This window comes from Cyprinodon tularosa, unplaced genomic scaffold, assembly GCF_016077235.1.
Source record: "Cyprinodon tularosa strain WSP-4 unplaced genomic scaffold, ASM1607723v1 ctg12, whole genome shotgun sequence".
In the NCBI taxonomy this organism is placed as follows: domain Eukaryota; kingdom Metazoa; phylum Chordata; class Actinopteri; order Cyprinodontiformes; family Cyprinodontidae; genus Cyprinodon; species Cyprinodon tularosa.
This window is the reverse complement of record NW_024038003.1, coordinates 3,990,004-4,016,489: the sequence shown is the minus strand read 5'-3', so window position 1 is coordinate 4,016,489 and position 26,486 is coordinate 3,990,004. Positions and strand designations below refer to the sequence as shown.

At 36.4% G+C, this 26,486-nt stretch overlaps 1 protein-coding gene across 1 annotated transcript in view; it reads left to right on the top strand.

Moving 5' to 3' along the window:
- Nucleotides 1–15,172: 15,172 nt before the first annotated feature.
- map4l (microtubule associated protein 4 like) overlaps nucleotides 15,173–26,486 on the top strand; it is a 105,229-nt gene continuing 93,915 nt past the window's right edge. The window contains exon 1 of the mRNA XM_038271748.1: nucleotides 15,173–15,278. The gene's annotated coding sequence lies outside the window, so the exon portion shown is untranslated. The remainder of the gene's footprint in view (nucleotides 15,279–26,486) is intronic.

The following is a 26,486-nucleotide window of genomic DNA, read 5'->3' as shown; positions in this document are numbered from 1 at the left end:
TAATGTTATTCTTATTGTTGAACCCTAGACCTAAGTCAAAAACAACATTACAAGATTAAAGTTTCTCATATGTTCTGTGAAGACAATGATAAAAATGATTCATTCACACTAATAATTCACATAAGACAAAACTGAAAAGGTCATAACCAATAAAATAAATAAATATTGATTTTTAATTTATATAAAAAATTTAATTCTAAAAAAATAAACTGTCCAAAAGAAATTAAAGTATTCACTTTTCATGAGCAAGGGCCGCAGCAGTGATCACATGTAAACAGTGTGGGAGAAATAAACATTTTGCAAAGAACACCTTGATATGGAAGTTCAGAGCCTTAAATATGAATGGTGCAAATATGCAGTTTTGGATTTTTAAAGGATCAAGAGAGGCTGTATTTAAAGCATTTTGTGACCGTAGCTCATGCAGACATTGGTGGTCGTAGATGCAGGATCGATGCCTGGTTTGTAGCTTTCTAAATGGCATACTTTGTGGAATTGTCAAGAGCTGCATCAGGCCGCTGCTGCCAGGTGCCGCCATGATGATGGAATTCAGCACTGAAATTCACATTATTATAGGCATGACTTGATATAGGAATGAGTTGGTAAATGAGAACGAAGAATTCCCCCCAGGTCTGAATGGTGGTTGAACTGTGAAAGAATGAAGATGGATGCCAGCTGGAATAAGACACCAGTTCATATAAAACCCCATGATGAGCAAGCATGGAGCTGCAGTGGAGAGAAAAAACTCCCCTTTGCGAAAAATTCTTTGGCAGAACCAGGCTCAACCCGGTGGTCTTCTGACCCACCGGCTGGGGAAGCCTTGTGAATGCAGTAAAACTAGAGGAATTATCAGATGTGTCGAGTTTGCAACAGATAGATGAAGGGCTTGTGACGGTGGTGGAGAAGGGGATGGAGGAGGGTTGAATCAAGGACATCCGAGTGACTGACATTGTAAGCCAACTTAGAGTCTGCTTATTTGGGTATGGGGGCTGGGTTGTGAATTAAAATGTTTTTAATTTGGTCTCTGAATGCTAATTGAATTTCTTGGAGGTGTGGTACAATGCTGATTGGGTTGCTTTTAAGACACCGGAGCCTCTGATTGGATGAGGTAAGGGATTCTTTTTATTCAGATTTTTCCCCTAGGCTTCAGTTAAATAGAAATTCACCCTCAAAATGAAAACAAATATTTTGCCATTTCTTTGTAAATTATGATTCGTAAATTAATAATACGTATCATTTTGACAAACCTGCATTTTACTTATATGACTTCGGGACTACCATTATAGTCTTTGCACACTGAACATAGCATGTGCTGAACTCATACCAGAACCCTACAGATAGTTTGCTTGATACCACCAGTTTCTTTCCTCGGTACATTGAGTCCTGCTGCAAATGTTAATGTCCTCAACTGGCCCTAGACCTGCTGCTTATTGAGAAGGAAAAGAATATTACCATTGAGGAAAAGAAATGGTATCTACACAAACTGTTTGTCTGTTGGCCGTCCACAGTATGCCACAGCAAACACAGTGACCTGCTGAACTCTGCACAGTGTAGAAACCAAATTTTAACCACTTTCAACCTTTAGTTTCCTTGGTGCAGACTCAGTGTTTGTGCATGCAGTAGGCAATGGATTTAAAAGGGCTTTTGAGAACTATGGCACACTTTCTATGTTCTGTCTGCAAATATGTCTATTTTGCTCAAAACTAGAAAATTTCACGTGTTCTAAATCCTAAAATTATAACAAAGAAATTATTCTCTGGATCATTTTGAGTTTTTAGTACAATCAACCTTCTTTGCAAAAGAATTCAAAGCGATAATATGACATATTTAAAATTTAGAATATATTTCAATGGAGTGTCTAGCTCTAAAGTGCTATCTAATTTGGCCATTAGATACTAATTTATTGATGTCAGCAGTTTAACTCTTTCGTAGTGCTTTACTTGGAATGGCTTGTGTTGATCTGATCAAAGACAACCTGTCAAGCTTTAATCTTAAACAATGTAAGCTGAGACCTCAAATCCTGCCCATAATATGCAATTGGCTCTTTAACAACATTAAATTTAGCTACTATGAACTGATGCTGACGCATGGAGGATGTTGGTATTTCTCAGCTCTTTCTGCAACACTAGCCAACAGGAAAACCTCCAAACTGTTCATTGCTCCTTTAATCTTCGGTGTTAAACCATTTCCACTGATGTATTTTTATATAGAAACAGAATCAAAACACAGGAAGCAGCATAAGTTCCTGTGGCTGCTCTTGAGTCTTAGCCCCAACACAAGAACACGTCTAAGATACAAATGTTTAACCTTGCAGTAAACATATGCAAAAATGAAGTTCATGTATAGCAAACATATTGCTGGGCAGAGCTCAGTCTATACACTGGTTTGGCTGAATGTGACCACACGGGTACGTAGAGTAACGGACCAAGAAATGTGAAAATGAAGCTGCATTTTTGTGTATGCAAGGGGCAGTTTTAGTATGAGACAATGCAAGGCATTTTTTTTTATATGGTGAAAGTGCTGTACATGAAAGAAAGAAAAACAATAAGTACATTGCTGTGGCATAGAGGAAACACAAATAATTAAAGAAAATGAAAGTGAAACATTAAAATAAGAGGCTTATGTGTTAAAAAGATAAAATGATTTAAACAATGGTACAAGAGTTAGATTGGAAACTTATCTAATAACGTTTAGATAGTGTGGTCAATGGCCACTCTAAACAAATTACTTCATAATCTCAATTTAAAGCAGCTGAGGGTTTCGGAACAGTTTTCTGGAAGTATATTTCAGATTTGTTGAGCATAAGAACTAGATTCTGCTTCTCCATGTTTGGTTCTGGTTCTAGGTATACAAAATAAATTAGAGCCAGAGGACCTGAAAGGTATGGGTATATACACTAACAGCAGTAATGTATTCTGAAGCCAAGTCCTTTAGTGATTTTTAGACTAACTATTTTAAAAGCTATTCTCTGAGGCTGGGGAGTCGGTGTACCAAGGACTGGTGTGATGTGTCTCATTTTCTTAGTTTTAGTGAGGACCTAGGGAGCAGCATTCTGGATTAGCTGCAGCTGTCTGATCAACTATTTAGGCATATCTGTGAAGTGGCCGTTGCAATAAACAATTTTATCAAAGATTTACAAATTATTTACTCTTTCAACCTACTGCTAAGACCTTAGTTCTTTAATTCTTGATATTTTCTTTGGGCTATAGAAGGCTGACTGTGTATGTGTCTCTGTAGGTTCAGGTCTGAGTCCCTCACTACACCCAACTTTTCTTCATTGGTTTTTACACACAGAGTGTATACAAAACGAAATTTTGTTCAGTAAAGCTCTCAAGACATTTCCATTTCTATAGTGCAGTAGTGATTGTCACGGTGAGGTGTAAGTCTGATAGGAACCAAACGCAGGCAATGAAACTGAAGTGGTTTCTCTGAGATTTCATAACAAAACAAGCAAAAATCCCAAAACATAAATCCATATAATAAAAAAAACTGAGAACCAGGAATACTCACAACAAGGGGGGCAAAGAAATCATGACAAACCAGCAACATTGACTGAGCAGGACGTGCATATATCAGAGAGAGAAACAAAGACCAGGCTAATCAGCAGACTGGGAGCAGGTGTGAACAGAGTCTGGAAAGGAGCTAGGGAAAAGGAGACTGACACAAGAGGGCAACAGAGGGCAAACAAGAAATACCTAAGAACTAAAATACAATCAAAAACTAGAATAACACAAAGTGGAAAGAAAGCCAATGAAAACTCAAAGATAAAACCATGACAGTGATCAAATGTAAACATAAGACTGGTGTATGATTTACAGATTCCAACATTCAGCACTTTTTTTTTTAAGCCCATTTATACAACATTCAGCAGTCTAATCGCGGTGGGGAAGAAGCTGTTCTGGAATCGCTGGACCTGCATCGGATGCTTCAAAGTCTCTTCCCAGAGGGGGTGTGAGGGGTCATTGAGGGGTTATGTCTTTTATGGAGGCAAGAGGAGCCCTGATGATCTTCTCTGCTGTTCTCACTACTCTTTTCACTTTCTTCCAGTCTGAGGTACTGCAGCCTCCACACCACACAGTGAGACAGCTGGTCAGAATGCTCTCTATGGTAATTCTGTAGAAGGTTGTGAGGATGGGCAGGGGCAGGTGGGCTCTCCTCATCCTCCTCAGGAAGTACATGCGCTTCTGTGCCTTTTTGACCAGTGAGGTGGTGTTCATATTCCAGGTGAGGTTGTCTGTGATGTGCACCCCCAGGAATTTGGTGCTGCTGAGCACCTCTACGGCTGAGCTGTTGATGAGCAGTGGAGCGTTGTTACCCCAGGCTCACACCGACTCCGGTCTTACCGTTGCGGTGCGGTGGGTGCGGCGCCGCAGTGATTCCAAGTCATTAAAAAGACGTAAACCTCTCTCACCGGCTGCTGAGCTGTCCGGCTGCGGTTACCGAGACACTCTGGCGCTGCAGAAAAAATCCTTGGGGCGTGCCGGAGCCCTCCGCAACAAGCTCTCGCAAATATCCTTATTTGGGAGGTGTTATCGCGTGGTTACGTGAACTCAAGTGAACTTCTGTTAAATCTCCGGACCTGTTGCCGGAGCCGCAGAGCCGCACCGCACCGTAGTCAAAAGGGCGGTGTGAGAGGGGGTGTGCGGGAGTTGCGGTCTCCGTCGGCTCGGTAACCGCACCGGAGCCAGTGTGAGCAAGGGGTTAGGCCGATTTTTCCTGAAGTCCGGTGTGTGTGGAGGGGTGGTATTGTTGTAGTCAGTGATCAACATGAACATTGTCTTTGAGAACTGCAGCGGATATCCTCAGTCACTCATTCTATCCTCTGCCATGTTCAGATCTTTAACATACATAAGTGGGATTTTAAAAAATCCTGTTTTCATTTTAAAATGTTATCATTTCCAAAGGGAGCATACAGTAGATGACAACTGTCAGATCCAATGGATGACAGCCAGTCCATTAGTCCTCTGCCACAACAGCATATACATCTTTTTGCATTGAGGTGACAAGTTTATAAAATATTTGTTCATTTTTAGTGTAGTTATGTTTTTGTGGGTACAAAGGGCCCAAACACAAACACATTTCACTATAAAAACTGTCCATAAACGTTTTTATTACAACATACTTCCTGCTTGTGTTTCACTTCAACAAAGTCGGCATTATTCTTTGAAGGCAAAACTAATGTTCCACTTCTCTTTCTCTCCAAAGTAAATATGGACATTGTCTAGTTTCAAAGATAATAGCAAGCAAGCTTATGCACATTTCCTCTTCCATCTAGGAGGAAATTCTATATTATCACCCTCTGTGTCTGTGTGTTCTACTGAAGTAAAGTAATGCATAATAGCGGAGAGGTGCTGAAAGCCTGAGACATGAATCATATTCAACAATGAAGCCGAGACTTACTCTTACAGACATGGGCAAAAGAGGAAACCAGAGTGAATGCATTGCCGAAAGAAAGGGATTAAAAGACTCTTTAAAGCGGTCTGTCTGACACATCAGCCACAAGCAAAGTTTTCTTTCACTTTTTTTTTATTAAAAACATTAATATTAAAAGTTCTTTTTCTGCAGCTGTAGACTAAAGTTGGAAATGTTGGTCAGGCTTGTAGTGAGTTGAATACACAACATTTAAAAAAATATTTTCTTTGAAAACAATGATGATTTTTGAAAAACTTGTACATTTTTTCATATTTATTAAAACCCCTCATTTGGTTTATAGTTGTTATTTTGGTTTCATTTTCACCTAAGCCTCTAACATAAAAAATATTGTGATGGCTACCAAATTTGACATGAATAAAGAAATTTACTTTGTAAACATAAAATAACAGTTATATACATTGTTTAATGCATTTTAAGACTGATTAAGGCTTTATCCAAATGCAGCAAATCGGAACGCCTTGCTGCTGATGGGGTCAACAGTAAGAATGCCCCTATATTAGGGGTGTGCAAAATAATTGTGATGATGATGCATCGTGATTCTAATTTTCGTGATCTACTGCATCGATTCTTGATGCCAATAATCGATTATTAATTTAAAAAAATGAATAAATAAAATTGCATGAATGGTTGGCGAACATCAGCCAAAAACAAGTGCAATACCACTTCCAGTCCAGTAGATGTCGCTGCAAATGTGTTGACGCACGCTGCCTTGTGTCACAAGCATTTCCGGCCTTGGGATACTGTGCCGAGTCATTCAAAAACAAAACATGGAGGAGAAAATATTGCAATGCATCGCAATAATTCAAGTATCGTGATGCATCGTGATAGAATCGTATCGTGGCCTGTGAATCGTGATTCGAATCGAATCGTGACTTCTTTGGCAATACCCACCCCTACCCTATATTAAAGGAACTATAATAGGAAGTGAAATTTTGTTACCTCCTTCCTTACTGCCAGCATCATTTGGACAACATGTATTATTTCGGAAATTATTTCTGCTTTTAGGATGGCGAGACAGAAGTGAAAAATGTGAGACTATCCCTCACAAACAGCATCTCTATTTTCTGTGACAGCATTTATTTTTTCCAGTATTTATCCTTTGCATGTTTTTATTTGAATTAGTCCCATTTGTGTTAGCTAGCCTCAATTTGTATGTTTAAAGTACTTTTTGTGTTTGCATTGGGTTTACTTTTGATTTTTTAATTGCTTTTCCAGAGCTACCTGACAGCCGTACAAAGACATTCTCAATAGCCTCTCAGATTTCCTCTTCTGCCAAAGTTTTCACTTCTGCAACCACAGAAGCCACAGTCATTTGGCCATTTGCACTTTTCTGCTGAATCAGGGGTTCCCAAGAAAAACCACGATCTAAACCTCTTCAGCTTGATGGAAAAGGCATCTGAAGCCCAGAAATTTGTCTGGATGGACGGACGATTGGATGGATGTTATGTTAAACTGCAAAACCATGTTGAGTCCACCAGGTGGTGGAATATGTTAACTTTAAGGATGCTAAGCTCAGTTGGGACCATCCAGCTTTTTATGCCCACTTTATGTCTACTTACCTTAACTTCAAGGGAAAGTTAAATAAATGTATCTCCTGTTGTCTGTTAGGCTGCTTCCTTTCTGGTCATACATTTTGAATCTGCCTTTGATCATGCAAACATGTTGAAAGACATTCCTTTTATTTCAGTCAGATTTATTTCTATGCTTTTTGAACTAGCCCCCCCAAAAATGTTTTTCTTTGTCTTGCTTTTTTTTTATCACACAATATCATACATCAAAGCATTTATGGCAACAGACAAAATTAGATTTCACCTTCAGCTTCTAATTCCATTAAGAATATCTGGTATTTTAAGTAATGTAGGAAGCCATGCATTCCAAGAAGAATTTTAAGGCCTTATGAAGAGGAAAAGGCTCTATATCTTCTACCATAAAAGTGACTATCGCTTTCCCAAATATTCCTGCTAAAGAACTCATCTGACCAAATCGTTTATTTCTTTGTGTGTTTTACACTCCTATGTTGTTGGGGTTTTTTTTTTTTTTTTGTGCTCTTTTTGTCAGCAGGTTGGTATGTAATATAATGTAGTGTGTTTGTGGTTACTCACAGATTAATCGTTCACTGGAGTATAGACACTCTAAAACATGCCTTTAGCTGACAGAGCGACCCTGGAAAAGCTTTTTTCAACTTCTTAAATTTCGTGAAAGGTCTGCTTTATGGAACTTTTTGCTATCCAATTATTAATCATTTAGTTTAAAAAAATTATCAACAGACTAATCAAATTGCAAAATAATCATTAGTGAAACCCTTCACTGTCACTAAAACCCTTAAACTAAATGTCAGACATTAGGTGTTTTGTAACTGGAATATCCAAAATCCAAAAAAAGGGATGTAGGGATGAAGGTAATGGTAACTGTTCACATATTTCAGGATCCACACTTACAAAAATTTATTTTGATCAGAAAGTTTTTGAGATGCTCATAAAAACATCTCACTTCAATAAAACAAACCCCTTAAAAGACCTGTCAAAACCAGGAGACTGGACACAGAATGGTAGTGTGTAGGCAGACCAGTGAATATCTATACAATCTTCTATGTGTACATTCAAATTTATAGCTGTAGTTTACTATTTGTGAATTCTTCTAATGTGCACACATAATCTAAATTGCAGCACCAGGTCTATTTTGCCCTATTACATAAAATAGCTTAACCCATGTGTAGTGGCAATTGTTTGTCAAACCAAACATCCAATTAAGTTCCAATAAGCCACTATAGGCACTGGGGTCACGTTTTCTTGACGCAGGCAAAAGAAGTGGAAGTCCAAACTTGTAGATGTTTAGTTGATTTATTTCCTATATTTTGTCACATTACAGAGTTCAAACTTTCCTTGCCCTGTTACCTCTCTTGCACTGGTAAAAACCCATAGGCCCCTAACCCAAATGCCTGCTGGTCCTTACCAGGCTCCTACAATTATAGAAAGTGGACCGCCCACATTTCTTCCTGTTTTACATAAAATAAAGAAAAATAATAAAACAACAAAAAATAGATGCACAAAAATGCAACAATTAACCTATAAATTAAGTCTGTAAATAATACAAAAAATATATAAGTTTAGGAATTAACACAATTCAAATAAATAAAGAAATAAAGAATAAATAGCTCCAACACCATGTTATGGTGGACCTTGATAAATAAGGTTTTTCACACCTCTAAGCTCAAACTGCTGCTTCTTGACAAGTAAAATGTAATAAGAATGCAATTATCACCACTTCCTATTCCTTATATTTTCTTACAGAAGAGTTTAGGATTAAATTTGCCATTTGACTTTCTCGTCAAGAACAGTTTTTATAAATTAATTTCACTGATATACTTAGCTGCCTCTCTTTGAATTCTTTGTCAAGGACCTCTGACGCCTCCATCCCTGTGGAGCACCAGCAACAGATGGCTATTCATACTAATCCTTTTTCTAGTGTATGATTTCTCTTGAAAGGTAGGTCATCACCTAAATGTCCCAGTTATTAGGGCAGGTAACATTTAATTACACCTAGGAAAGCACATTTTTTTAAAATAAAATGTATGTATCTACTTTTCTCCATAAAATATGTCACCGAATATAAGGAAATTGGTTGCATGTCTGGATAGTGTCCACAAGGGGCCAGTCTAGTTTAGAGAATTAAATGGATTTGGACCAAATTCATGTTTGTAAAGGCATGTCCAAAAACATTTAAGCTCATTATTGATGGCTACTTGCATATGTCCTGTTTCTGTAAATGAAAGAAAAAGTCTTGAAAAAGTTTAGACAGTTAAGCGGATAAAAAAGCAATAAAATATGTCTAGATATGTCGACTATTTTTTTTTATCTCTCCTATTCTGGCTTTGGACTGACATATTAACACCCAATTATTTCGCTTGAAAGCAACACAGAAATTCCCACAATTCCTGTCATGTAATGTCTTTACATAAACAAGTTATCTTTTTAAACAAGGATCAAACTTACAAATAAATTGTAATAGAAATAAAATGGAATGCTTTTATCTTTGCCTGTCCCTCATTGTTTCTCATTTTATTTTTGAATATTCTTTAGAAATTAGTTATTTTGTAACAAAATAGTCAAAAACTGGATAAGCGCTTTGTCATGCATATTAAGCTAACAAGCGCAATCATAAAGATAGCAACAGATAGATATCACGTTAGATATCACCTGAGGTTGATGATAAGGGTCAGCTACTGTCCGAATACAATGCAAACTTTCCCCAAACCATGTCCATAGTGAACATGGCATTCTTCCTGCCCCCTGTCTCACACTTCTTAACCAACTCTTTACAATCTTGCCCCCTTAAAACCCAGACACCCCCTGTGAAGCTTCAACCTAAATCTTCCTTTCTGTTCCTCCTCAATCTTCCCAATATTTGCTGATTGAATAGCTCTACCCATCTAACCACTGATGACCTTTAAGATAGCACAGTTCTATGCTCAGAAAAACATTGGTATTTACAATGTATTTGATTTTTTAAGTAATCACACTGGATGCTCCCATAAACAAAATGTAAAATGTGTGCAATAGTGATTTATTGTGCAATAAGGTATGGGCATCATATGTCTATTTGTGTCAATCCCTAAGTTAAGGCTCAGCAGCAACACAGCAGGGGATGATTTCCTATTTGGGTCATGAGAGTGTTGAAGAGTTAAATGCAGTGAAATGGTACATAGTAAAAAAGAGTAATATTGGTTGCAATAATTGATCTGTCAGACTTGATTCTGCATTCACCCAAATATAAGGAAGAAAATCTGAACCCGTATTATTTAGCAGCAGACTGTGATGTGTTTCACACAAAGAAACATTTGTACTGTGCAACAAGAGTATCTTTCAAAAATTTTCAGTTTGGAACGCCACTCTTTTTAATTTTATGCAATAGACCATACAGAGTAGTGGATAATTATAAAAATAAGGAAAATTGTTTACCTTTTTTTAGTATTTTTTTTATGAATAAAACTGAAAATATAAAATGCATTGACATCCATTCACTTTTCTTTGAATACCTTATTAAAAATCATCCAGCTGATAATAGTTTATCTGTGTGGAACAGATTGCCTGCATAAATATGCAGTAACTGTTGTTCAAAGAAATCAAAGACCAAGACACACACCAGGACAATCAGGGATTAATTATGGAGAGCTATTAAAAAACAGACTGTACTTGTTGTCTTTCACTTATCCGGGAGCAGCTTGCAGGGACAGTGGTCTCCGCAGATACTCCCAGATTTCCCTTTCCCCTGACTATTCCTCCAGCTGAGGTGGGGGAAGCCCCAGGCTCTCCCAGCCAAGAGACATAGAGCCGGATTTATCAAGATCCAATTTTGCGTGCAGTAATTTGCGCTCGCAAACTGGAATTTTGCACGAGGGGCTGAACCATGGTTTGCGGGTGATTTAACATGAGTGTTTGCGTAACTGGTGGCAGGTGCAAAACTGTTGGAGACGCCCTATTTAAATGATGGTTTTGCGCGTTTTGTGGTTTGCGGCAAAGTAGTTTGTACAAACTAGTGCATTAAGAAATTTAAAATCTTACAGTGACACCCCCACCCCCTCCAAAAAAGAAATAAATAATTATATATATATATATATACACTCACCGGCCACTTTATTAGGTACACCTGTCCAACTGCTCGTTAACACTTAATTTCTAAGCAGCCAATCACATGGCGGCAACTCAGTGCATTTAGGCATGTAGACATGGTCAAGACAATCTCCTGCAGTTCAAACCGAGCATCAGTATGGGGAAAAAAGGTGATTTGAGTGACTTTGAACGTGGCATGATTGTTGGTGCCAGAAGGGCACCAATCAAAGAGGTTTCTAGAATTTCCTTCTTTCATCTGAGGAACATTGCAAAAATTAGAAATATCCTGTCCAGGGGTGATGCTGAGAAACTAGTCCATGCATTTGTTACTTCAAGGCTGGACTATTGTAATTCTTTACTATCAGGAAGTCCACAAACTGTAGTTAAAAGCCTTCAGCTGATCCAAAATGCTGCAGCCAGAGTTCTAATGAAAATGAAAAAGAGAGATCATATCTCTCCTATCCTGGCTTCTCTTCATTGGCTTCCTGTTAAATCAAGAATAGAATTTAAAATCCTCCTTCTCACATATAAAGCCTTAAATGGCCAAGCTCCATCTTATATCAGAGATCTGATTGTTCCTTATGTTCCTAACAGAGCACTTCACTCTCAATCTGCAGGTTTACTAGTGGTTCCTAGAATTTCTAAAAGTAGAATGGGAGGCAGATCTTTTAGTTATCAGGCTCCTCTCCTGTGGAACCAACTACCAGTTTTAGTCCGTGAGGCAGACACCCTGTCTACTTTTAAGGCTAGGCTTAAAACTTTCATTTTTGATAAAGCTTATAGTTAGGGTGGCTCAGGTTATCCTGAGCTATCTCTATAGTTATGCTGCTATAGGCTTAGACTTTTGGAGGACATAGGGACCCCCATTTCATCATTCTGCTTCATTCTCTCTCTGTTCTCCTATTCTGCAGAATCTGTTAGTTCAATCTCTAACCTTCTGCTCTCTCTGCTTTTCCTCAGAGTAGCTTTGCCTCGTCTGTTCCTGTTTGGCTGTGACGTCATCCTGGAAAAAAACATCAGCTGTGCTGCTTCTATCAACACCCTTGTTAATAGATGTTGGAGATCGGCCTGTTTTCCAGTGTGGTCCTGTTTCTCTGACAGAAATTTCAGTTGCTATGGTTCCAAAATGGGCTGACATATCCCAAAAGATCTTAAACTGTGATTGCATGACAGGGATTTCTACAATAAGGTGGCCAGAATATAAATGCATACTGTACCACCCTTTTAGGATTTCTATTTTAATATTACATTTTCTTTCCACTTAAAAATATGCACTGCTATATAGTGATCTCACCCAGTCAAAAAGTGGAAAGGTCACTTCTAAAAACTAGTTATTTTTTTTAACCATAAATACAATAAAAATTTTGTCTTTGCATATGTTGGTCTCCCTTATACAGAATAACAAAAGGCAAACAATAAATCTCTGCCCTATGAGAACCTATGATTGGTTTCAAGAGATTTTTTTATATATAGTTCCAAAACAAAACAATATACTTTTTAAAAGCTGTGGCCGATTTGAGGAATACAGAGGTTGATATACAGAAGGGAAAGTGACATGGAGAAAAGATGTATTGTGTAGCAGACAGAACTTTTGCTGGACAAAACAGATATGCTAATGGAGAAAGGCAGAGAGGGAGACAGACATTCACGCTGCCAGGAACATTACATAACCCTCTAGCTTACTAGGAGTGAAGGAAGGAAGAAAGGAACAGAAATTGAACAGAGTGAAGAGAAGCTGGTTTAAAGGGAAGATTTGGATACATCCCCCTGTCCTGGTCAAAAAGAGACTTTTACTCCTATATTTTAGCTTGGCAGATTGTATCATAAAAGATTTCCTGCAACAACAAAATGGACAAAAATTTAGAGGCAGACATGAATGTTTGGATATTAGTGCTTGTTTATTGTACACAACATGTGAATTTTGAAGAGATTATAAAACAGGGCACATCAAATGGGAGACATAATCCTTGATAATCCTATGGAAACCGCTACATCCCCAAAGCCAGCCAGTCATCTGGCTAGTAGCTACAATACTGCAGCTCCACGGGCATCCAGTTAGTCCACTGTCCAGACTGGCTTTTGTTTCCCTCACTCCCGAAGTAAAAGTGGCTGATGTGAAGAACTAAACAGCCGACATCCATACATAGACTCAACATACTGTATATTTTCTCTTCCAACAGAATACTGAAGGAGAATGCATAAGTGTCAAAAGATGACACCTTTTCAAGCTTAAATATTCCCATTAATTATTTTATTATAATAACACAGATTCAGAAACGGCTAATAATAATTTGAGCAGTCAAAAAAGTTTCAGATAATATGCTATTATTTTTTTATGATTTATACGTATTTTAAATATTTCTCAATATGTAAATATGTTTAGAAGCGTTAATCAATTTGAAATCTCTGCTCTCAAATCTTTTTGACAGACACAGATAGAAACAGCAGCTCTTGTCAGTCACAAACATTCGATTTCAAATGTAATTTAATTATTTAGATTTTCTTTCTCCTACCAATATTAAACCCAACATGCAAAAGTTGAATGTTGACTGTTAAAAAAAGTTGGATATAATAGTCATATTTCATGAGGAATGGATTGTGTAAAATCACTATAGCTCTGAAGCATAAAAAAACAGTCTATAATTACTTAATTAATTCAAAGTCATACACACACGTTTTGTGGTATAGCCTACTTTTTTTATTTATTGTTTTTTTGTGTGCCCATAACTGTTTTAGAGAAAAAAAATGTATTTTAAAATATCTAATTCTTAAATGTGTTTTAATAGTTATTTATTTTAGTTTGACGGTAAAAATCTCTCATGTGAAAACAACAAAAGCAAAAAAATTTATGTCCGTAACACATGTTATGCTGGAACAGGTTTGTATACTTCTTGAACTGTCAAGAGCTATAGTAATAGAGCTATATAATAATTAAAGGTGTTAAAAAAGTGTGAGTGTTGCATATGGACCGCAGACAGTTGAAAAGTATTGTAGCTGTAATTACAATCAAGTTATTACACAACCTTAAATGTCCCAAAAACAGGATACTTTGGTGCTTTAAACATAGTCCTCCATGCAGATTAATGAGGTTAATTTACTGTTATGTTAAATTAATAATCACAAACACCAGAGAGCAAAAGATGGTATTTTTTTCCAGTGAGGACACTTTCTTCTCTTAGAGTAAATGTTGAAGAGAAGCATGAGAGAATGAGAAACCAAAAGCTCCCATATGGCAACCCTGCAATCATAATCAGTATTTATCAGAATGAAGTCCTCTTTAGTTGCATATGGTAATCAAATTGAATAAAACACCAAAAGTGTTGCTCACTGTTCCTTTTGCCCGCACAGAACTTGGGAAAAAAGCCTTTAGCTATGCAGCTCCTTGTGCGTGGAATTTTTTACAAAAAAAACTGGGAATTGACTGTGTTTTTATCTTTAAATGCTTTTAAGTTGAAAGTGAAATAATGTGAAGCAGCCTTAATGATCTGTAATTGTTTGACTTGATATGTTTTTTATGTACCTGTCATTTATTTTAATGTATCTATGCCTCTTGGCCAGGACTCCCTTGAAAAAGAGGTTTTTAATCTCAATGGGATTTTTTCCTAGTTAAATAAAGGTTAAAAACAAATAAACAGGCAGTGAAAACATACAAAACTTAAAAAGGAATTAAATTAAAAGACAGACTCATTCTGCAACTCTACTATAAATACTAAAGATGCTTATAATGAAGGGTTTGAAGGATTTTGAGGCTTGCATGTAATCACTAGAATAGGCATTTTGTGCTGACAGTGATTAGTTGTGTAGAAATATTTAAATATATTTTTTTATTTGTTTATTAAAATGTATGGTTAATGAACAGCAGCACATTGTTCAGACATTGGTAGGTACATTAGAGTAGAATTCAGCTCAATCTTTAGGGTCTTGTACTAAAGAGGCTGCTCGGTTTCAGCTTTAGATCTGCATGTTTGTATCTTACACATTACAGCCTATAACTTTCTCCCATATTGTTTGTTAATTCCACTGAGGTAAATGAACGCATCAACAGCGTCCGCTGTTTGCAGATTCCAAGCACTCCATTCTTGATGCTGCCGCCTCCTGATTGGCTGAGCCGTTCAGAAAGGGGGCGTGTCCTTGTCTTGGTACCAGACTGCTCTGCAAACAGCAGAAAGGAGGAGAGATTCCCCATCACACATACTTGTCTTTACGAAGTACATTCACAGTGAGAGAAGAATACAAACGGTGAGTGTCTCATTTAACTAGAAAAGTCAGATCCACGTTGTGTCATCGTGTGATTCGCAACGGTTGCGTGTATTCTCGCCCTGCGCCATTAGAAATGAACGATGACACGGTTAAAGCGTGCAGGGATGCTGATAGGGGCCTTGCAATTTTCTCGGAATATGATGCAGACGGCTCGTTAGATATTTGCTGTTGTTGGTGTTTCTTATAATAAAGCAAGCAGATAGTGGGCGTGTGAGGAGAAGGGGGTGTGGGGGGGCTGTGTCTTGCAGAGGTCCGTGGATTCGTGTCTCTTTGTTATGGTGGAGATGCCGCAGTCGGGATGGTACAGCACTGCCACTGAGGAAAAAAAGAGAAAAAAATCCACACATTCTGGGAATACTGATCTATTTATCCTAGAGCTATGCAGAAGAATCATGCATGAGAACAAAAAAAGTGTCTGATTTTGTTTTTCTGCTTCCAATTCACCCATGACTGTAATAGTCCCAGGAACTACAGTTAGAAGGAGATTATAAATTATGATGATTTCTAAAAAAACAAAAAGCCTGTTACATAAAGTATTTCTCAGATGTTACAGCAGTCAAGAACAGCCTGATTTTCTATAGAGAGTAAGGCAGCCATTATACAGTAATCCCCCCATCCCCACTCTCTACAAGCAGTATACACACAGTGTCTTCTGAATGTTAATGTTGTCAATCCATGGCCATGAATTTTTCTTTTCTCAGTGTGTCTGTCCTCTATCCAGGGGCAGAGCTAGATGGGGGGCCAGGGCTGGCCATGGACACCCTTAGCCAATCATTGGCCACCCCTACCATTTTCCCCCTCTAATACAGATGGTGGCAGCAGTAGTACTCTGAAGGGGAATGTTCAAACTTATTAAAAATTTACATTTTTCATATATTAACAACTACTTTACAACAGAAACACTGTGGTTAATTATGCACATCAAAATACAAACATTAAAGATGATAGATACAGAATTTGTGCTCTTTTCAGAGCTAAATTTTGAACTATTTTGGGTAAAGATAAAATTATGTGCCTCTGCAAGTCATCTAGGAGTCTTCAGTGAAATAATACATAAATAACTACTTTAATAATAACATAAAAAAATCATTAAATGTGGATTTTAGTAGATTTAAATTTTTTTGTAGGTAAGGAGGTAATGACAACTGAAATATGTTCGCCCCAGAACTCAAACCTGAAAGAATTTTGTCCACTATACCTTTTATTTACACAGCATGATGTTTAAATATATGCGTCTATTTGTTAGCAAAAGCTGAAGGAAAGTATAGTTTGTCTTTATTTAGAAAACATGCATGTTGTGACCGTTCCTGGTTCTGGTGCCTTTCGGCCACCCCTCAGTGTACATTGGTTATTGACTGGCCACCCCTATTAGGATTTTCTGGCTACGCCTCTGCCTCTATCCTCTCAGTGCATAACATGTGATTTACTAAAGTGTTTAATGACAGTATTGACTCAATTAATAGAACTGTTTCATCTTGGATTGCTTATTTGCTTAATCATGCTCCCAGTAATATCAATGCATTGCACTTCCATTGTGATTAGTTTAACTGTGCCTCATCTAATTTAATCTGTACAGGTATGTATTATAAGATAGTAATATGTTCCAATATTGTTTTAGAATATTAGAAAAACTATTCAGGTCTGTTTTGGTGATGATCCCAGTTTGGTCATGTTAAATGAAAATATGAAATATTATAGCCACAGATGAAACCTAAATTACCAAGTAAATGGGCCACTTTTCCTCACAGTAGATCATTAACAAAATCTAAAAAAAAATAGGAATACATATCCTTGTTTTCAGAATCAATATACATTTCCACCAGGGAGATGCAAATTCCTTTACCGTCAGGATGAAACAACCTGTGGTCGATGTCTGGATTCTGTTAGTGAAACAATTGAGCATTAGTGACAAATGTAAAGGTTAACATCTGAGTAAATCTCTTTGTTTCTAGAAATGCTGCCTTTGCCTTCTTTAAAAATGAATTACAGCAGTTTTCCATGCTTCCTGATAATGGTAGTTGTACCAACTGATCTATAACTAATGAAAAGATCATTAAAGAAATCAATAATCTACGTTGATCCTTTCTACATTTTTACATCGTTAGCCATAATAGTATGAGTGAAGATGGAATAAGATGGTTCCTATTAGTGCTGAAACAATGAATTGGATTAATCGTGATTAATGAACTATTGAAATAGTTAACTGGAGTGTAAAGTCTCTAAAATGTGCCTTTACCTGACAGAGCAACCCACCTTGAGCAGTAATTATACCAAAATTGTAAAAAAAAAAAAAATTGGCATTTAAGATAGGAAAACATTTGCGTCATTTCACTATGCTCTATCCAGAACTCCTCAAGTGGAAAAATTTCAGTTTCGCTGGTTCAATTTCGTAAAATGTATTTTTTTAAGGAACCTTTTGCTGTCCGATTATTAATCGATTAATCGAAACAATAATTGTCAGGTTAATCGATTAGCAACATAACCGTCAGCTGTAGCCCTAGATCCTGTGATACTAACTATATAACTATAAATTTGTTTTTTTTTTTTTAAATCCGTCTCCAGGTTCCAACATATCAACAGCAGATATTTGGGGCCTCTTAACCTTTTCCCCCACAGTTTTCATGATTGCTATCAAACCATTAGACAATCAATCTAAAATGGCAACATGCAAAGTACAGCCACATTTAGGAAATATTTGTAATTCTAAGCAACAATATTGATGAGAAAATATATTAAAAAACTTCAAGAAGTTATTGAATAACACATCAATATAAAACCAACCAGCTTGTTACACTTAAGAGACTTCAAGATAAATCTGACAATTAGAGATAATGATTTTATTTATTACCATCGTATTACTTGTAGTTTGTTATTGTCTTTATTGATTAAGTAGTTTTCCCATCAAAACTACTAGGACTTTGCTTTTTTTCTTTCTATTAATATTACTTAATAACGTCTATCAAAGTGGTCTTCTGATTTATCTTGGAGCGGGTCATGAGGGCAGCACCTTGGCAGTCTAAGCTGAGCAACTAGCCATCTACCCTGGTCTTCCCTTGGGTCTTCTTTCAGGGGCACATAGCTTTCAAAGGGAGACCTCTTCCAAAACGGATGCCTGAGCCACCTCTGCTGACTCCTCTCACTCTGGAGGAACAGCGAATCCTGTCCAAGCCTCTATGAGGCTTCTAACTAAAATAGGCCATTTTTTTTCCAGCTTTGTTTGACGATTTCATGCACATAAGTCCCTGATGAATGAAGAAAGTGTATTATGTAAAACAATAAATAGAATAATTTAATTAATTACTTATTTATAACAAAGACTCTATAATCACGCAGTTGAGTGTCTGTGATCTTAAATATTTTGGCTAAATAAATCTCTACTTCGAGCTTTCAAAGGTCAGTTTACCCAACTGATAAAAACTATTTGTATGCAACGCATTGATAGATGTCATTTATGACACACAGATTGACAGCATTCCTTTGTGATTGTATTTCTGATATTGTGCATTTGTACTGTAAAATTGAAAAGTTTGCTTTGAACTTAAACTTAACTTTTTGACTAAAGTAGAATAAGCACACTATACTGAGCTCTAGATGTGCACCAATATTGATCCTGACTATTTCACAATGTCATGTTTTTGTGTTAGCTGAATATTTCTAGGTTCCTGTTTGCTTTTCGTTGGCACTGTTATGTTTTTTTGTATTTTGTCTTGTAATATTATAGCTCCCCACAAATACCTCTTTATTATTTGCAAATATAATTTTACTTCCCAATCAGCCCAGTTTGACATCCTTGACTAAAGTCATTGTGTCGGTCTTGAAATTTCGACTTTATTTTTGAATATTTGATCATCAATCAATAAAGGTCTAATCAAATGTATATAGGTGATTTAATACAGTTCCAAACTTTTTCCTTTTTATAAGTCCTGCTTCAGAAGAGTAAAAGTTAGAGGTAATATTACAACACAGGATGAAAATGTCATATAACATACTAATTTCTACAATTAGTCCGCTCTGCTTCTGCCCTGTTTTTAATCATGTGACCCACTATTTACTAAATAATTCTTAATGTTTAAGACAATGAACATAATACTTTTCTTCAGACTTAAGCTGCAAAACCTTGTTTTCCTCATTCAGGCTTCTGTCTGACATCAAAATGAAAGTGCAAGTTAAAGGTTACTGAATTGTTTTCGACTACAGTCATGGAAAGGAAAGACACTCTTATTAATGAGGTTTTAAATACTTTGTGATTGGATCTTCCTAAGGTTTTAAACCCAGTCTGCTCAAACCTTTTAGTTTACGCAGCAACACACCAAAGATTCCACCATGTTACTATTTATTGAACAAAGTTCAAAACACAAAGGAAAATTTAACACCTCCAAAATCCTAGAAATGTGCAAAATATACCAAACCTTTTCATTCATATGATATATGTAGCTGCTGTGTTTTTTTGTAATTATGAGCCAGTTTTAATATCAATATCATAAATGTATTACACCGCAGCCACCTCAGTCCCACTCCAAATTACTAGCAGGTTTTACACCTATGCAGCTGTAACGGCACCAGAAGATTGATGGCAATCCAAACACTGTTTTTGAAACCATGACATATTGAATTATCGGTTTATATTAGGCTTGTGTTTGGAGTCTGGAAATCAAAGGAAATAATTTCTATCAGGAGTAACAAACAGCAATAGGAAACTGTATTTTTTATTTACACTTTTCCCTTTAAGGTGGAATTAATTGGCTGCAAATCAATGGATAGATTGTTTTGCCTCAGTGGATGTTGGGAGTCTGGTTTCTCTGAGGATAGAAAGCCAATATAACCAATAGCCGCTGTAGCACCGAGGCAAAGCAGAAATGGTACAATGAGGTTAGTTCTTACCTTATTTTATTTTCAGTTAAAATGATTATTCTGTTTCTATTGGAGCTCTTTGTGCCTTGCGTGATTGACCCAGACATGAACTAAATTCCTCTTTATATCCGCGCTTTTTGTCATTATCATATGGGTTTGATATAATTGATTTATTTATTGTGGATTTTACAATAAAACTGTTGAAGGGAAAGTGATAACACAGCAAAATGCTGTCTAGGGAATATTAATACCGTATTTACTTGTTTTATACAAATGATAGATTCTGAAATCTGGATCATATCATTTTTTATTTCCATTTGGCCCCTTTAATGGTAGGGGCCACTATGGGGGCCTTCACACTTCTGTCATCACCAGGGATTTTGTTGTTATCTATTTTTTTATTTTTTCTTGTTTGTTTTAACTCTTTGTTTTGTACAGTATTACGATCACTTTGGGCTTTTTCCTTGTTTTGGTTTCAGTCACTACTATGTTTTTTACAGATGGATCCGTCTTCTGTGTGGAGATGTTTATTGTTTATGCAGTTTGAAGTTAGCATTATAACAGGTAGTCAACTATAAAAACATACTATTTGTTTATACATGTCAGGATATTATTTTATTACTTGAAAGACAGACATACGTAGGTTAGGTTTTGTGTCTTTGGTTTGTTCTGCTGTTTTTCCAATTGTTTTTTGTAACAATAAGGATCGAATAGTTTTCCTTCTCAAACTAAGTATATCATTTTTAAATTACTGTATGTTTTGTTTACATGTTGCTTTTTTTACCCAATCATAAATGTTTCTGTCCACAAGCTAAAGGAAAACTGTTCTCTGGGGGTATAAAAGCATCGCCTTACAGTATTGTATTAATTTATCTGAATGGTGATAAAGTGTTTTCTGATATCATAAAATTTCTCCTTTTACCATTTTTAATTGAGTTCAGTTAAAAATCTGCGATGGATAATGTGTGATATCAAATGCACATCGAATACAATTATTTCTATCTATGTAAAAACTCAGGCTTTTGAAATAAAAACAGCATTGTTCTTTTTACTAAAAGTAAGGCATCACTTATTCACATTATGACATGTAAATGTCAGAGATTGTGTATCCTAAAGATGACCATTTGGAGCTTTTTTTTATTTTTATTTTGCCGCAATGTAATTAGATTGTTAATCATTTAATCAATATGACGATAAGAACTGATGTTTTGTTACACTCCAACTGCTGTTATTTCTTGTTTTCGTCAGTGTAGCTGCTATCTGATAGCTCATTTGTCTGTTAACACAATATGTTAAAGGTAATCCTAAACTTTGATGCAGATTAATCGGGAATAAAAAAAACAAAAACTGGTAATCATATATATATACATATGTATATATATATATATACGGTATATATATATATAGATAGATAGATAGATAGATAGATAGATAGATAGATAGATAGATAGATAGATAGATAGATAGATAGATAGATAGATACATAGGCGGATCTACTGGGGTGGCATGGGGTGGCAAATGCCACCCTAAATGACAGCCTTGCCACCCCAGCTGCCACCCCAGTTGGCTGTAGGGGTGGCGAGACTTATAAATTATGGATCATTTGAGAATTACGACCGCTAATTTCTAATGTCGGACTGCAGTGAATGCAGCACGAGATGACGCGAGAGCGACTGAGAATGATTAGTTTTGAAAACCGAGTGGGGCAAAGCGAGGGAGCCAGGGGTCATGGGGAGAGGAGACACGGGATGAAACAGGTAACAACTGATTAACTATCTATCGAGAAATTAAATCATAATAAAAGCACAATGTTGCTAGCATAGCTGCAATGCTGATTTTGAGATGATAAAATTCAGGTTGCAGAACGTTATTTCTCTATCTATGATGTTAGTTAGGCCTGACGTTTCAGGCTCATAAAGACATATTTGCGGTCAACTATGACAGAAAAGAGACTATCAAGTTTGGTTGTACTCAAATCAAAACGCACAAAGGCTTTGGATCTAAATAAATTTGTGAAGCATTTTGCTGAGCAACATGGAAATCACTGCATTCAGCTGTTATAGTCATGTTAACTTTATGTTCTGCTCTCTGGTGAGCCTTTACAGAGCTGCTACATTTTGTTTTGGCACCTGAGAAAATCTAATATTTCCTTTAATAAAACCAAAAGTGTTAAAAGTTAAAAATGTGATACTGGTGTGAATCCTGCTTAATATGAAGCAGTGTTGTTGTTTCTTTTTTTGTATATATAATATGAAACTATCCAGAAATGACCCGTATGAACCTACTCACAAGCAAAATGTATTTTTATGTTGCTTCTTTTCAGATTTGTGGAGATTTTGATGTAACATACAGAACCCGCCTTTTTGTTGATTTGTTGATACAGCAGTATGGAGGACCAACTCTGCCATATTTAAAAATAAATACAGAAATAAATAAATGCTTAATAAATAAATAAGCATACAATTAATTGCCACGAAAAATACAAACAACAAATAAATGTAAGTAGAAATTAAATTATACAGCTAGTCATAAAGGTATATAACTCTTTTAATTGGCTTCTTTATTTCTTTGCCTTTTTAATATTTACCTCATTTATTTTTTTTGTCATTTATTATCTTCAACTTCATTTTTTAATTACTTATATTTTTAAGTATTTATTTATATGCATGTTATCATATTTTTGTCTGTTTTATTCTGCCTTTGTATTTTTTTACCCTAGTTATTTCTTCGCCGCTATTTCTTTCTGCCTGCCCTTTTAACATTTCTGCCTGCCATTATAATATAATTTCTAATTACATTTATTTGTTGATTGTATTTTTGGTGGCAATTAATTGTATGCTTATTTATTTATTGAGCATTTATTTATTTCTGTATTTATTTTTAAATATGGCGGAGTTGGTCCTCCATATACAGCTCTATCTACAGCATATTTACACGCATGAAATGTCCCTTTCATGTTGCCTTAACTGCTGTATGTCAAGTTACTGAGGAACAAATGGGGTAAATCTGTGTTCAGAATAAACATTACATAGATGTCCAGTACCTTGTTTGGGTGCCTTGACCCATTTATTTCTACTGTGTAGTTCTGCTCACTTTATTCCAGCTCAGTCCATTGATCTCTGATGGGTAACTTTTTCTTTCTATCGTTTCTTCTTCTGCAAATGCTGCAAAGCTGCCTCTCTGACAGTCAATCTCACACATCTGCGACTCAGCACCTGTGTCTTACCTTAATACCTTTCCTGTCATAAGGCCCCTCTAGAAGTAGTGTTATCATTCTTCTATCTCCTATTAAGTGAGATCACATTGTATAATGTATTATTAATATGAACTGTTTCACATGAAACACTAGTACTCTACATACTATTCTCACCAAACTGTGATAACTGTGATTAAATTCAGTGTAAACAAATGCCATATGTTGCCACCCCTAAAAAAATTCCTGCCCCCCTCTTGCCACCCCATAAATATTTTTCTAGATCCGCCCCTGGATAGATAGATAGATAGATAGATAGATAGATAGATAGATAGATAGATAGATAGATAGATAGATAGATATAGATATATATATATTTTTTTTACAGTAGCAACAATGTAAATGTAAAACTGCAAGTGGCTTTGCAATAAATCAAAAGTTGACTAAACTGACCAAACATTAAACTGTGGTTGAAACAGCAAAGGTCATGCTCTCCAGCTGACTGCAAGGCTGAGATTGAGATTAAAGCTGACATCCGACAGCACAGCAGAATGAAGGATGGGTCAGCACAAAATGTCCCTCCATCAAATTCACTAATGCATTAAAAACATGTTCCCTCAGCTCAGGACGGTACCACAAGCTCTTCATTCAGAGGTGAAAGGCTTTGTGTTTTCAGAATATAACATTCATAAGAACATATACTAGTTGTCCTTTAACTAATCCCACAATTTTATTGATGTTTGGAATGCGCAATTTTATTTCTCACAAATGAGCTCTTGTTGAATACAAAATTAATATTTTATTACGGTGCTTTCATGCGTGCAGTTTCTTATAAGATATTGCTTATTTTTCATCATATTTACAATAAATGTTGCCTGCCTTTGAACTTGTAGAAAATCTCATTTCAAATATGATTTGAAGAACAACAGTTTCTTCTCACTTACTCATGAAGTTTTCCCCTGAGGGAAATCTGGATTCAGAAAAGCCCGAATCTGATGCCAGCATGTGTGCGAACAGCCACATTTCAGAACCAGAAACTCACACAGTCTGAATAGGTTAGTGAATGCATCAAAAAATGGAGATTTGAAAGCATTGACATATAGAATAATCTATTATAGATTCATTCCTTTTATATTCAGTTTCCTTTTTTTCTCCTTTTGATTTAGGTTTCTCTAAATGTTAGGACCTTCCTGATCATACAAAAACCTAACAAACATCCCCATTGGACAGATTTGTGGAGTTAGTAAATTGGATGGGCTGCTGTGCTGACTGTCTGCACCTTTTCCCTTATACTAATGTCCTAGATGTGCATTTACATGTTTTTGTGACTGGTGTGTTGACACAGGGAGTTGTCAGCAGTAATACAACTGCTGCTAATCAGACACACTATGGGTGGATGTGTGTATGTGTTTGGGGGGTGATGTCACAGCCTGTGCACATCAAGAAAGAGACTCACAGAAGCTGCTGAGTCACTATGGGGACTGGCTGGGTAATCCTCACTGATTTTTGTTAAATGGTTTGACTGATAATGTTCCTTATGTTAAAGCTAAGTCTTCTATTTTATTACTTTTTATTCCTCTTTTACAATAAAACCAATATTCCACTATCCTGCTACTAAAATTATGTTTTGCTGACTTTAAGCTATTAACAGTTGAATGCAAAAATTGTGTTGTTCAGTGTTTTGGATTTTGCTTGGAGAAACAGAATTTGTCAATATTTGGAACCAAACTTTGTGGCCATATTAAACCACGCATTGCAAATACATTTTGTGTTAGATTGCAATATTCCACATATACGTTGGAATGTATATTGTCTACAACGACTCTCAATTAAAATCACATTTGCTTTCTACAACCAGCTTCTCAAATGGCTTCTTCTACTTATGCTTAAAGTGTTGAGACTTCCCTTAACATAATGCCCAGGTCTGATCATCATAACATTACTTCAATCTGAAAAACTCATACGAAGAGAAAAGACAATTAGGAGAAATTTATTGATACAATTACTTTGTCTTTGGTGCTCAGACCTCAGCAGGAAACATAGCGCTTCATTTTGATTGATATGCATGAACAGGAGCAAAGAATAGGGTTGTTTCCCCCCAGGCCTGAAACTGGTGGTGGAGTGGAGATAGATGAAGTTGGTCGGTCTGTAGACTGCTGCTTAGAGACGGTCTGCTGAGCTTTATGGGGAGATCCAGTGGATTGCGCAAGCTGATACAAGAGCTTCATTCAGGGACGTGGAAGATGGAAGTCCAGTTAGATAACACAGGTTAAGAGAACCTGTCCATGATGAGCAAGCATGAAGCGACAGTGGAGAGGAAAACTCCCCGTTGGGAAAGAAACCTCTGGCAGAACCAGGCTCAACGTGGTGGTCTTCTGCTGGACCGGTTGAAATGAGACCCGCGAATGCAGTAAGAGTCTGGGAGGAATGACACACTGATGAAGCTTTAGCTACGATGTTGAAGGAGGGGCTGGAGGTGGGTTGAAACGGTGTCATCTGAATGAAGTCACACAGCGCATCCACCGCCTGCACACAGGAGGAGACAAGTGGTGGATCGGAGGACTTTAAAGATCATCTTCGGATGCCGATTGGCTTTTGTGGAGGTTTGGTTCAGAGCTGATTGGTTGGGTTGCAGGTGGATGTAGGCGAGCAATTAGTTTCTTCAGTTGAACTTCCACCTAGGCTCCATATACCACTGATTTCCTGTTTATCTTGAATAAAACTAGGGCTGTTTGATATGAAAAATTAATAAAAATATATTAGAATATAAAGCTTTTCATATTTGTAGATATTGATAATTCAACTCAACTCAAACTTTATTTATAAAGCACATTTAAAACAACCAGGGTCGACCAAAGTGCTGTGCAGGAATCACAGTAAAGGAACTTAAGATAAAAACTGAAGGCTAAAATACATAAACACATTACAAAAAGAAAAATTGAATGGAGATAAAATATATTAGGATGCATGTTTCAATTGAAATACATTTTAAAATAAAATAAAATTTTATATAAAATCATAATCATTGTTTAGGATTTTTTTTACCTGTTTAAAATAAAAAAACAGGGAAAAAAAGAGCGGACTTTATAACTGTAATCCTAACACTAACTTTGCTTAGATTGGCTGTCAGAGCCTATAAGGCT